This window comes from Malus sylvestris, chromosome 15, assembly GCF_916048215.2.
Source record: "Malus sylvestris chromosome 15, drMalSylv7.2, whole genome shotgun sequence".
In the NCBI taxonomy this organism is placed as follows: domain Eukaryota; kingdom Viridiplantae; phylum Streptophyta; class Magnoliopsida; order Rosales; family Rosaceae; genus Malus; species Malus sylvestris.
The window spans coordinates 49,945,412-49,960,353 of NC_062274.1; the positions used below are offsets into that span (position 1 = coordinate 49,945,412).

Below are 14,942 nucleotides of genomic sequence, written 5' to 3' on the forward strand. Positions count from 1 at the left end.
TATTAATAACTATATATACACATTAAATATTTAAATTTCATTATTCTTTTAGGTTAACCAAACAAGAAAAAAAAAATTGGAATTCTTTACTAATCTTAAATTTCTCATCTAACATATTAATTTTTGGGTTTTTATCACAAATGGTCCCTGAAAATTGACCCTCACCATCAAGATGGTTCTTGAAATTGAAAATCAATCAATGTAGTCCCTGAAAATAGGTGTCGCAAATCAATGCGATCCTTCTATCACAATTATGTTAAAAATTCCGTTAAGTGCTGATGTGGCACATAAATGGTCCTTAAAATTGACATGTGACATCAAAATGGTCCCTGAAATTAAAAATCGATCAATGTAGTCCCGCAAGTAAGTGTTCCAAATTAATGTAGTCATTTTGTCACAATTCTGTCAAAAATTATGTTATATGATGATGTGACACATAAATGGATAACACATTAAATTAAAAATAATTACAAATAGGTTTAATAATTTAATAGTTAATAAAAAGTTGTGAACACAAAAACCTAGTCATGCAATCACCTCCGATCCCAGTACACATTCTTCTATTTATTCTCTAAAAAAAATCTCAATACACCCATTTTTACACACTTCGACACCCTTCACTGAATTGAACCTAAATCGAGGTCATCTTTGGTGACGACTTGACTAATTGGAAACGACTTCTGGGACATCACCGCTAACATTTAAGTGATCAACATCCTCACAACCTTAATCTTGGAGAGCTTGTTTGACGTTTCCCTTGTGGTATGGTGACTCAAAGAACAGCGATGTATGTCTTGAGATAATGAGGTTATAACTGAGGTGCGTCTATTGTTGGTTGAAAACTATTTCCAAACCCTTTATTAGGCCTTAGTTAAACCTTGTGTCTTTGAGAATTTATGGAAGGGATCTCTCTTCGAAGTAGGTCCTACTATAAGAAAAAAATTATATTGTGCAAAAATGTATTTAGACAACTTTTTTAACTAATTATTAAACCCACATCAGCATATAACATAAAATTTTACAAAATTATGGTGGAATGATCATATTGATTTAGGATACCTATTTTCAAGGACTACATTAATTGATTTTCAATTTTAAGGATCATCTTAATGGTGTGGGTCAATTTCAGGGACCATCTTGATAACGTGAGTCAATTTCATGGATCATTTGTGATAAAAACGTGTAAATCTTGTGGGGCCAATTTATGTGCCACATTAGCACTTAACGGAATTTTTAACAAAATTATGACAGAAGGACCATATTGATTTGCGACACCAATTTTCAGGGATTACATTGATTGATTTTCAATTTCAAGGACAATCTTGATGGTCATGGTCAATTTTATGGACCATTTGTGATAAAAACCCTTAATTTTTTTTTTTTTTGAGTAGTCCAAATATGACACATCCCGACCGAGATCAAGGCATGCTGGCCGTCATGTGAGAGTGACGTAGCCATGTGCACAGTGCGGAATCAATAATGATAAGAATGATATGAATAATTAAAAACCAAATTACTAGAGTGCACTACTAAACAGAAAGTGCTAGGAGTTAGTTACAACAGTAAACATTCCTAATCAGAGCATAAGTCTAGGTGCAGTCCAGTAGGTCAAGTACTAGTTATACAGTACTTGGAATGTCCTACTATTATTTAGACAAGTCAGAACAGCCGACGTCCTCGAGCCACCAACAACAAGCTTACTTAAAACCTGGAGGGGCGCAAAACATAAAACGTGAGTGGGCAAAAACAAATGTTTTACAAAACCATTTCATTTAACAATATACTAAGCCCTCGCTGTAAAACATATATAATTTTTCCCAGAATCAAGATATAAGCATATACATAATATATATATATATATATATATATATATGTATATATATATATATATATGTATGTATATATGAAATCATATCAATTCAATTCATGCTTCACATAATCATATTCATATGCATGCCATGCCAAGATATAACAGAGTAAGCAATTCAAGTAAGAATAATTTCATAGAAATATGATATGTTAGCCGGAACCCCTGTGGTAGTCTGTATGGCTGAATTCATAGCTCAAAAGTCAATCTAGCCGAAGTCGCTACAATGACTTACACGGCAATATACTGCACATAAGTCGGAACCACTAATAAAAGGTTTGTACGACAAGATTGGATGTAATATAATTATGCTCAATTTTACTCTCTTATAATAGTCGGGCGATAAATCGCTAGTCACCTACGAATCGAAACCATAAATAAGGTCCATACGATAAGACTGTGCACTTAAGTTGGATCCAATATGAGCATATAGTGCGGGAGGTGACATAAATAAACAGGCATGTACATCATATCTCTGGCTAAATCACAATCACCCTAAGTGCAGTTTTATGAGCTCAACAGTATTCAATCACATATCACATCATCGATGATTCACATAACCAAACATGACTTACTTGAACTTACATGTGCCTCCACAACACCACATTTATATATATATATATATATATATCACACACCAATTCATACACGAAACATAATTGTATATGCATGGCATTTATGGCATATTATCATTTAAACATATTTTTCTGGGAAAATACCAAGTATATAAATATATACTGAAAACCAAAAGCCCACTTACTGGTATGTCGACGGGTCGTAACCCCCGAGTCACCAGTGGATACGCTCGTCCTCGGGATAAGTCTCACCTATATGTGAATTAACTATAAAAACGTTATTTTAAAGCATATAGGCAAAACTAGCTAATAACTTCTCATACAAAGCTCAAAACGGGTATATGAATATACCACAGTGACCTACACAACCTCAGGATCATCCCCATATTTTTAAAATAATTTTTTGACCGTCCATGCGCCGCAGAGGCACGGCTCTACGCGCCCCCACGCGGCGCCAAACCTGACGGATTCCCTAACCACCGTTAGGGAATATTCTGTTAAAGCCTAACAGATTTCGTTACATTTAACTGACGGCGTCAGAATATTCTGTCATAATTAACGGAATATTCCGTTGTCTTCAACCTCAGACTCCGGTGACCATCGCCGTCGTCGGAAACTGGGAAAATCTTTAAACTCACTATTCTCACTCGTTTTTCAACCATTTCCTACGAAATTACCACCAAAATGAAGCTTAGGGTTCATAGAATCACGTTATACCTATTTGAAGCTTCAAATTCCACAAGATCACGTCGGAGCAAGCACGAAAATCCGGTGACCTCTGCAACTCCTTGAACCTGGGCTTTCCAATGTCTAATTTTCACCAACGATGCACCCCGACCATCGAGGGAAGGTCCTTGAGCTTGCTACAGTCCTGGAAATCGAAGAAATTCACGGGTTTAAAAGTTGGTGAACAGTGCCACCCTCGGAGGTTCGATTTCCATGGTTTCCTTACGTTCAAACTTAGCCAAAACTCATCTAGAACACTTAGGAGGAAGATAAGATACCTTTAGGAGCCTTGAAATGGTTTGAAACCTTGATGATCACCACGGTGGTACTGTACCTCGACGGACCTCTTGGTTTTAAGGGTTTTTCTAAAGCTCTGCGTTCTAAAATTGTATGGATGAACTCGTATCGCCTCGAGGAATACAATGGTGAGCTTAATACCTTCGATCTGTGAAGTTTAAGGTGATTTTGGTGCTTGTCCGTACATATGAAGAGGAGAGAGAGTGAGTCCGAGAGAGAGAAGAGAGAGCACGGGAGAGAGAGAGAGAGAAAGGATGTGTGGTCCAGATTTTTGGGTCACCAATCAAAACAAACAATTTCCTTACTTCCAATTGGGTCCAAAAACTTAGGAAAATAATGAATGGGTCCAATATCCAACTTAAATCACACCACATACTTTAACGTCCAAGGGTAAAATTGCCATTTCCCGTCATCGAGAATAATCTTCCGGGATGGGCTGTGACAAAATAGGTGATAGAAAGGGCCTGCAATGCCACGTAAGGTGATAACAAGGATACTAACAAAAGATTGTAACTTTGACGGACTACAACAATATAATGAAATTGAAATCCTAAATTTTTTACATGACATTGCAATAAGATATTGTATGAAGTTGCAATTTGACACAAATTTGATACCGCAAAAACTATAATTTACCCTTGGAATTTCATTGACCCTTGAATTGTACTAGATTGTAGCCATGCCGCGTGTGTTCATAATTTGAACTTGGAAGTGTGACAAGAACAGAGTTTAAAATTTATTCGATACGGTTGATTTTCCATGGAAATATCCAAAAAAAAAAACTAGAGAAAGTATGGAAAATGGGTAACTTCACCTCATATCGGAAAAACTCTTGAGTTTATGTGTGCCAATCTTTTTATTTAAACTCTTAAGTTCGGACATATTTGGTGTGCCAATCTTTTTATTCATACCTGGCGGCAATCTTAAGTTTAGGTGTGCCAATCTTTTTATTTAAACTCTTAAGTTCGGACAAATGGCACACCCACTCACACATTCGGTTAAAAATAAAAACTCTTAAGTTTGGACTGGAAAACGGCTTCTTTAAACTCAATCTTTTTATTTTTCAGTCCGAACTTCGCGGCGGAAGGGAGCACTATGCTCTAACCGATTTGGCTACGATTATGTTTGCTGTTGTTTTTGAACATCATTATATTTGTGTGATTTAATTTAGTTAATATTTGGATTGCTTGGAATGATTAATTCTTTTGTTTGTGTTTATTTCTTACAGTAAGCACTATGCTCTATAGTTCCATTGGTTTCAGTTTTACCAGGAAGAAACTGAAACGATGCCGCCACTTGGCTCCTTCAAACGCCACCCCCTTGGTGGAATTGGAGCTCCCGCTCCTTCCCTTTCCCTTGAACGAGGTTTTCACTTCAATTTCTCTTTCTTTAAACTCAATCTTTTTATTTTTCAGTCCGAACTTCGCAGTGGAAGGGAGCACTATGCTCTAACCAACTTGGCTACGATTATGTCTGCTGTTGTTTTTGAACATCATTATATTTGTGTGATTTAATTTAGTTAATATTTGGATTGCTTGGAATGATTAATTCTTTTGTTTGTGTTTATTTCTTACAGTAAGAACAATTATTTCTAATTTTCGAAAAACTGGTTTTCGAAATTACAGGTTCTAGTTCCCTCTGAGAGTAAGGCATTGCACTTATATGAAGCAAGGTATCTAGCTCTACTGGAGGACGTAATATATACTTTCATTGTTACATTTTCTCCGATTTGATGACAGCATGAGTTTTGAGTGTTGAGCAAGTAAGGTGGAAGAAATTTTGTTAGAATAAACGAAAGAGTAACATACAACCGCGAAAGTATATTGAAACAAGAACCAACCGTGCGATAAGTTTTTAAGAAGATGCTTTTGCTGCTGTTGTTCTTCTATTTTAGGTGCTTTGCTTTTACGAGCAGCTTTTTGTAAGCCACAGCATACCGAATCAAGCCTTCTTGGCTCTGAATTATATGAGGTCGGAAAAATTCATGGAGATTTAAGTCAAATTGGTCTTGCTAGGGAATTTGTGAAGTTACAGTCGGCAAGCTACTGAAAGTCTGTTTGGTTACTTTCGCAAAGCTGCTATTGATAGGTAGAAGCACTTAGTGAGATAGTCGTAAGTGTTGTGAAGATATGATGTAAAATGAAGATGGTCTGCCGACTTTCCTCAGACAAATACCTGTCAATTGGCACATTAACATCGTAGCTATTGTGCTTATCTATAATCAAGTAGTTTTCTGTAAAGTTATATACCATTGATAGTAATAATGTGCAGCACCTGGAAAGAACGACATGATTGCTCTTCGGATGAGATTATAGAACACAGAAATATAAGTCCATTTGAATTTTATAAATTGTTCGTTTGAATGCTTTTGAAAAGCATAGACAGAGACACCCAAATTTAGAAAAATTAAAAACCGGGGGATTTCTTGTATGCATTAAGAAATGTCCGAGTCCTTTGGTGCTAATGGTGAAATTCGATGGTTCAGTTAGTGTAGGTTTTCCATGGCAGCTGCAGGTGCTCATCACATGTCACATATGGAAGCCCTTTGGTTCACCTTGAATGCTTTTCGATGTTTAAATCAAGCAATGTGGTTGAAACCCAAATCTCTTTATGCCAAAGGACTGTGCCTTGGTTTAACAACCGACACCTATTCAAGCCAAACAGAAGGGACTCCGGTCTTGTCCACCATTATTTGGCGCCTGCTTTAGAATTATTAACATATATAAATTCTGTTATTTTGTGTAGTTGTAATTCCCATATGTTTGTCAGTATATGTAGCCCTGCGTGTGCACAACTGCGGGTCATTTTATGGTGAGAATCACAAATTGTTGTACACCCAATCACTCATTCATTCTACTTTTGTATTTAGTATAACATGAATCCGAAAGGTGACCTGTTAGGGAGATCCTATGGTGTGGTTTGGGATGTCAGAAAAACTATTTGTATTCATCCTACTTACAGTTTATTCTATTTGTTGCAGTCGTTGACAAGGAAGAAGCTTTTTGTGCATTTTGTGTTGGATCCTATCATCATTGACAATTCATCAGGAGAAGCATCCTTTGCAACCAGAAATGGTTGCTTGGTTTTCATAGAAAATGTAAGCTTCTGAACTTCAATGTAATTTCCAAATATTTAAAGGACCTTAAGAACTAAAATCGTTCCAGTACTCTGCAGGTTGAGCGTTTAGAAGTTGGAGCACTAGTCTCTATTAGAGGAATTGGTCGTGAAATTTGTGCAGGTGAGAACTCAGAATACAATGAATTAAAGAAGAATTTCCTAATCACAGAGAAATCGATCACTTGCCAAATCAGGTTATTAATTTCTTTTTGGAAAGGAAGATACTTTATTAATTGCACTTACATTGCATGGTTTAGTAACGGTGAATACATGCACCCTGCATTTTATCCACAAAAAGTTTAAAGCTAGCACATGCCAGTAATAAAAGCAAGAATATTTAGTAATATACTAGAAATTGGTACCCCGCGCGTTGCTGCGGGATTAGAAATTGTAAAAAAAATTATCATAGACGATTAATATTATTTATATTAAAAATGTTAGAAGATTTTAACAAACAAAAGATTTAATCTATACGGTCCACACACAAACAATCGTAGAACTTGTGTCTCTACATAAAAAAAAAAAAAAAATCAAAGTCATTCACTGAAGCACCTAAAGTTTCCCCCCAGTACTCTTGTTTTTGAAGAAAGCAACCTAGGCAAAGGAAAAATATGAAATATTAAAATACATGCAATTAATTTATACATCAACATGTTTATACTACCAGAAAAAAAATACGGATAAAATATGGTTACCCAGTCTTTCTTTGGTGAAAAAGAATATGGTTTTATACCAATTAGAGATGACCTTTTTTCAGTGATTTTATAGTCTCTTATTTAGATTAGTGCATTTTTATATTGTAAATTGTAAATATTGAGATTTTATGTTATAGCTAAACAATCAATCTACAAACCAAGTTAACACCCATAGAATTATCCCCTGCATTATAAAGAGGACCTAATTCACTTCTTAATTCTACCTAACATGTATAACACTTAACATGTATAACATTTCATTTGTAACTTAAAACAACAGAACAATAATGAAAATGGTAGAAATAAGACATTAATTTTGAAACCAATGAATAAAAAATAATCACCATTAAGAAATTCAATAACCAAGCACACCTCTTGTGCTTTCCCAAATATCAATATTTCACACTGCAATTGGTAGTGAGAACACATAAAGGGAAAAAAAAGTTGAAGCAAAACCCTTAATATCATATTGTCATGGATAAAAATAGTAGGGCAGAGCGTTGATAAAAAAGAAAACAGTGATCTTTTCTCTTTTGGATTTTCCACACCATCCAGTTCATCAAAGAAAATAAAAAGAGTGAGGTAAATCTTGGAAGCTCGCCTTAAACCAAATAGAAAAGAGGATGCCTATTGAAAGTAAAAATCCAAGTAATAATCAAACCAACATAGTAAGTCATGAATCAACCATCTGTGTTTTCCATTCGAAAATGGGAAAGGACCGATTCCACCAAAGAGAGGGTCAAGAGAAAATTTTGGCTTCAAATTAAAGTTAAACAAATTGACCAATATGTATAATTGTATAACTATCTAACATAAATTTAAACGTTCATAACTCTATATGTCAATTTACAATACCCAATATATGGATTCATCTAGAATCCCGCCACCAATCTATAACTATAAGAAAAAATAACAGAATTGTAAGACAATACCTGCTTTGCTTTCTCCCCCTCTTTTCGGCGCCTCTCCTCTACCGTCTGCTTGTTCTTCAACTCCTTTTCGTGCACTGTAAGCACCTCCACACAAAATTCGACGCAATCAAAACCAAAAAAAAAAAAAAAGAATTAACAGCCCTCATAACTAAAATAAGAAACCCATATGGATTAAAAACAAAAACCCAGAAGTGGGAAATAGCCCAACAAAACATGACATATATATTTTTTTTAAATTGATATTAATAGGGAAAACACAAAACTTGATAAATCTAATGAACAATTTCCTTCAACCCAATAAATATTTTTCCTTAAATAATCCAGAAACTTCACTTTTTAGTCATTAATACTACACCTATGCCTCAGTCCAATACTAATTTTTTTTATTTGCCGAAAAGTGGAAAAAAACCCAAAAGGCAAATAAAAAATTAAAGTGTTATATTGAAAGAGATGATTTTAAGATGATATTATTTTACATATAATATGTTTATACTGAAAGAGATGATTTTAAAGTGTTATTTACAAAAGAGATGATACTATTTACATCCAGCTCAAATCACACTAACAGTCTACTCTTTGAGCAAGTTTTTGACAAACTTGAATAGTAAAATGGACAAATCAATAGGTTGCAAGAGATGAATGAAATTTCAAATTGATTTACAATGAATGGATTAATGAAAATTTGACAGTAACACTAAACATGGTAGTCATATAGATTAGGAAGCCATCCATCTATAAGCCAGTCCTCATAAGTTCATTCACTTGCACAATTCTTCTACTGCTTGATAAAGAAAATGAAGTTCTTGTAAGTACTTGTCACGCCCCGATCCCGACATACATCCAAGATCGACACGTGACGTCACTAAATGCCCGTAACTCAACATACCCTGCCTTTATCATATGTACCAAGTATAATTCAAGATTCAGATGCATGATCTTAGCATTTAACTACATTAATCAATCAATGAGATAACATACCATTTCACCAATTCAATTAGAGAACTCTATATAATTCCCTACTTGGGTTATGAGTAATAACATGGTAATTCTAATTTATATTCACAAGGTCTATGGATAATTCCCATTTGCTCGAATCTAGGGTTCTAGACTAACCTTTTGGAATGTGCAAGATTAAGGATTCCGGACCACTCAACGGAATCCAACCACATCGGGTCCCGGACCACTCAACGGAACCAAAATATCAATCGGTTTCTCGTAATCTATCCAGACCTGTTGCATGTAAAATCAATGCCTACATCATGGAAATGGTGCACTGGGCAATTCAGAACTTGGATAAGTTGTGAAGCTCAGGTGAGCGACAATAATACAAAGTGTGATAATAGTGATAAAACCAACCATTAATCACAGTTTATAAACTTTGAATATGAATCATTCATAAGAAATCAATACCAAACCTTTGAAAACTCTGAAGGAGTCACCCAGACATCCAACGGTTCGTCTGAAACCAATCACAACATCTCACAATCATCTTCTCATACAACACAATGAAAAGTAGAGTTAGAGCGACACAGTTTGGCCGAAGCCTACACCTTTGAAGCCATGTCAATTCAAATTCAATAAACCCCAAGGTGAGTACGATCTCGAACCATCACTCAACGGAATCACGAAATATGAGGGATTTCGGACCATCTCTCAACGGAATTCAAGTGGATACGATTCCGGACCCTCACTCAACGGAATCGCTAAATACAATATGTAACAATAACTAAATGAAACCCAATTTAGATACGATTCCGGAACATCACTCAACGGAATCACGGAATATAAGGGATTCTGGACCATCTCTCAACGGAATCCGAGTGGATACGATTCCGGACCATCACTCAACGGAATCGCAGAAGACCAACAATCAGAATGTATGGCGTCTCAAAGAAATGAGACAAGCACATGCAACTTAATTTACAAAAACTCAACAAAGGAAGATTATGCACAATTACTACCAATCACCGAAGCGGAAGGTGAAACCATATCGAAGCAACAAATCCCCATCATAATGGTTAACGGTCCATTACTAGTCCTCACATTAATCTCAACATTCCAATCATACACATCAACCCATATTTCAAATATACATGCCACACCCTATTTCATAAACATAAATTGATGTCGACGTATTGGAATAACAATTCAATATAACATATTCATGAAACCAATTCATATCCACATAGGATCATAATTACGACAACCTGGTAATTACCAATATCACATATATTAAAGTCACTCACATTTTATCATATCATACCATCTATGCACATCAACCACCCTTCAAATATGCAAGTCAAATCACATATCACAATCTTCATCAGTACACAAGCCAAATCATGTTTAATAAACATAGGTCTATGGCTAAATATATAAAATTCACATTTCAATAGAAATCATATTTATAAGACCAAATCATATTCACAAATGATACTAATATAAGAAATTAAGATAATAATCATATTTCATATTTTCAAGTCACTATCTAACCAATATATGCCCACTAGATTTTCACTAATAATTCCCTAAGGTCCATAAACAATATCTACAATAGCATACTAAAATTTGGTGTCAATTCAATGGTAAGATCGTCAATTGTTAGAATATTCAAGTGGCGGACCTTATCAAAAATATACTCAACCAACAACATTTCATAAATCGAATGTCACAAATCGGAAAATTCGACTTTTTTCCAAAAATTCTCAAATTTTACAAGAATGAAGATCTCAACAAGTAGAGTAAACTTTAGGAATGTGCTATCTGCACACCCCTTTTTACTTCTCACACACCCCTTGTTAATTTCTGTCCGTTGATCTTGTTTAATTCATCCGATCTGATGGCCAAAAACCAAAAAAGTGTAGAAGAAGTAAAAGGGGTGTGTGGATATCACACCCCAAACTTTATACTTGTGGCCAAGTCCAATTTGGCCAGGAAGGCCCTCAAATTGGCTCGCACCCAACGAAACCCTAAGGTGGGTGTTATACAATTCGGCTTCCTTGGTGTTCCAACGCCCCAACCATCAATTAGGTCTTATTCCTGAGTCCAAGGGAAGTTGATTACGGGTGATGGTAAGTGGTGCAAGTCGCTGGAATGACAGAATCACCGTCGAACCCAGTGAAGTTCTTCATGAAATTGGGCCTAAAAACTCTCAAATATGGGTGGAGATGGTAGAGGGAAGGTTGAGGAAGATATTGCAGGTGTTGTATGGTGATGATTTGACGGAAGAAATGGCGAAATTTGCCGGAATTTGTTGGGTTGGGTGTGCGGGTGCTAGGACCGACGGGAAGGAAGCTTTCCTTCCTTTTTCTTTTTCCCTTCTTCCCCTTTTTCTTTTCTCACGCCACCCCTGTGGCTTTTTTTTTTCTTCTTTTCTTTTAGCCACTGCCGTGGCTTTTTCTTCTCCTTTCAAATTTTTTTTTTAGCAACACAACTTCAAACGTCCGTAATTATACCGTTATAATCCGAACTCACAAACGGTTTTCGCCTATGCATTCATGATCTCGATATCTATTCAACAATATAATTTGTGACCTCAAATGGTCTATGGATTTTAAATAATTAATTTTCCGAAAAATATAAAATCTCAATAATACCAATACGTATAATATAACAGTGAAATTCAAGAACGGGATTTCACAGTACTCCCTAACCATATGAGCAATAAAAAATCTTTTAAAAGGAATCCCAATTTTCTCCACATTAAAGAAAACCATAAAAGCATTACTAATGACTATATCTGCAAACCAAATCTCTTTTTTTTTGTATCAGCTAAAGTACACTTATGAATATCAAAACGAAAACCTCAAATTATCATAGCATTCCCTTTCTATCTTAATTTTTGAAAAAGGAAACACAATGGAAGAAAAAAATTCAACAATTTTATCTTGTAAATCATTAGTACATAGAGTCAAAAGCACTTCAATTATGGAATGAGGGAAAAGAGGTGGAAATAACTGGTGCTCAATAGAAATCACTGTCTAGTTATCAACTCTTTGTAAGCAAAGATTAGAAAAGTTTAGGATCTAGCATGATAATTTAAGTTACTTGAGATTTTTCAATGTTCGCAATCATTGTGCTACTATATAAACTGATGTATTCTTCGAAAGAATATAATTGGTGTGTACTTATATGTAACACAACATAATTAGCCTTAAAATCAATATGCAGAACTTAATTAACTTGCACAACACTCATTTTATTGTTTACTCACCAACTCATATATTGGCTCTTAGATAAGAGATGTAATGGTGACTTCTTAAGCCTTATACGATACACGGTACCATAAATCGCAGAACCTCCAAAACTCTCTGAATGCCCAAAATTCACAGTTACATAATCAACAAAATTCCTGGAAAATGTTTTATACAATAGTTTTCAATACTGTAGAAGCCCACAAGACCTAAACTCTATTCAATCTATCCCGAGTTAGTAATGATCTACTGTAGGTTCTTTTGGTCTAGATAGCCATTGAATGCAATCTGAGCGTGAAGGTTACTTGATGCATGGTGGTTTAATTGTCATCTGCTGCTTTTTGAGATGGAAATGGACTAATTCTTGTCTTTAGCTTAATGATATCAAATTCAGCTTGGTTCCAAACGTACTGCAAAAGTCAATTGAAAGTTAATGACATCTTTGCAATTAAACAATAGTTTAATTAGTTATAAATTTTGATCAGCTCTGCATCACAGAGATGAGAGCACCATATAAACTTAGGTTCCTGAATATTTTCAGCAAGTCAAATGACAATATTCTAAAAACGAAAACTACATTTTGGTCCTCAAGAAATATTCTAAGCTAGGAAACGCCTGAAGTTGAAATAAAGAAGCGCTGTCAGAAATAACAATTCCGATTTGTTTTGGTCTTATGATCACTCACTCCCAAATTATCATATTCTCAATACCATTTTTTCAAAACCTTGCATCTCCCAAATTATCAGATTCTCAATACCATTTTCTCAAAAACTTGCATACAACAACTAACCTTCTATTGTTTTCAATGTTTATAGATTACCGAGCATTGTAAATGTCGGATCCTTTCTTTAAAGCCAGAGCAGATAGACAAATTAATTGTAAAATAACACATAAAACTGAGAGAGAAAAAAAATGATATTTGGGATAGATGGAAACTTGTTTGCAATTTCCCATGTATATCCATAGCATGATTTTGAATTAATCTGCACAAAAAATAAGTTTTGCAGGACACACGATATAAGGGAAAAAAGGGTCTAGAGAGATTATGATAGATTGTGGGATGTTGTGATAAACTTCTAGTTAATACTATATGTTACATCAGATTCTTTATAAACATCTCTAGGAAACAAAAGTACGCATTCTTCACTAATTAACTCTCTCAAATAGGCTCAATTTTCAGTTTAAATTTGGTCAACCGTTTGGAGTGCTTAACGTTTTCAGATTCTTCATTTGTTAAATCAACTAAAAAGAGAAAAAATTAAAATGAAATTAAAAAGGTAAACCTGGTGGTCGCCACCGTCGCCGCCGATGAGGAGATTGAAGGGATTGATTTTAGCTTGTCGGTTGAAAAGCTGGCTTTCTTCGTTCTTCTTCCCATTCGGGTTCTATTTTGTGTCTTCTTGTTCCTTCAAAACACTACCAGTAGTTCCAACCACGTGCCATTGGATCATAATCCAAATGATAACATAAAAGTCTTAGGAAGCTGGAAAAAAAAAATAATAATTCTATCACATCAAGTTCAAGCCTCCACTTACCACAAACTAATGTGTGTGGACTGGGCATTCATGTGGCTTCTCTTTCTCCAGCCAAAACCAAACAACATCATGCTCATCCTCTGCAATTAAAATACAACAAAAAAAAGACGTCAAAATGATAGGAATAAAAATTTGAAAGATTCATTTTTTCTCAAATTCTCAATCTTCTCTAATCAAATCAGCTAACCCTTTTCAAAACCCTACAAATAAAAGATCAAAGGGTTTATGCAAACCCAAATTCAACCATTAGAGAAAAGGCAGTGGCGATGGACTTATAAAGTGGTTTGAAGGAGAAGTGAGAAATGGAATTTTGGAGAGAGATGGAATTTTAAAGAGAGAGAGAAAGCAGAAAGGTGAGCGAGAGGAAGAGAGAAGGAAGACATTTAGTGGATTTGTGTTTGTAGTTCATGGGTTCCTGATGAGTAGATTTTATATTATATATTTTACCCTAATCTTAGTATATTTTGGTTAATATATTGGAAGAATTTTGATACTTTGAATTGTATTTTCAATATAGGATTTTCGACTTCCTCTGGAGCAAAACAGGATCAAATGGACGAATTTTGGAGTAATTCTAGTTGGAGGACGTTCGTGAGTCACTTAGCTTGGTCGTATCAAAATTTGGGATTTTTTCACCAAGCGGTTATTTTCTGGCGATGAAATAAAGAAGCAGTGTGCAGTGCTGGAAAATGACGTTTTTGGGCTTAAATTGCGTTTTTGGAGCCCAAGATGACCTCGGATGGGTTCGTGGCCTTCTGGAAAAGTGTTCAGAATATTCCAAACATCAAATCCAGCTATATTGGGCCAGTTTTGGAGCAGCTTTTGGGCCAAAACGTGGCTGTTCAGATTTTAGACGAATTTTACTATTTTTATTTAGGGTTTTTATTAATTTTATTTTGCTAGGGTTTGTGTGATGTCTTAGCAAATATATTGCTTGGCCGTCTACAGTTTTAGGGACGCTTTATTTTACGCAATATTGGAGACAGAGAGAAGTGCTAGGGTTTT

General features: G+C 35.1%; 1 long non-coding RNA gene across 1 annotated transcript; it reads right to left on the reverse strand.

The window, feature by feature from the left end:
- Nucleotides 1–1,540: 1,540 nt before the first annotated feature.
- Nucleotides 1,541–4,825, reverse strand: LOC126604643 (uncharacterized). Its single transcript, XR_007616702.1, has 3 exons — nucleotides 3,160–4,825; nucleotides 2,628–2,694; nucleotides 1,541–1,708 (listed from the first exon to the last, which is right to left on the reverse strand). It is a non-coding gene; the product is annotated as an uncharacterized LOC126604643 (long non-coding RNA).
- Nucleotides 4,826–14,942: the final 10,117 nt, after the last annotated feature.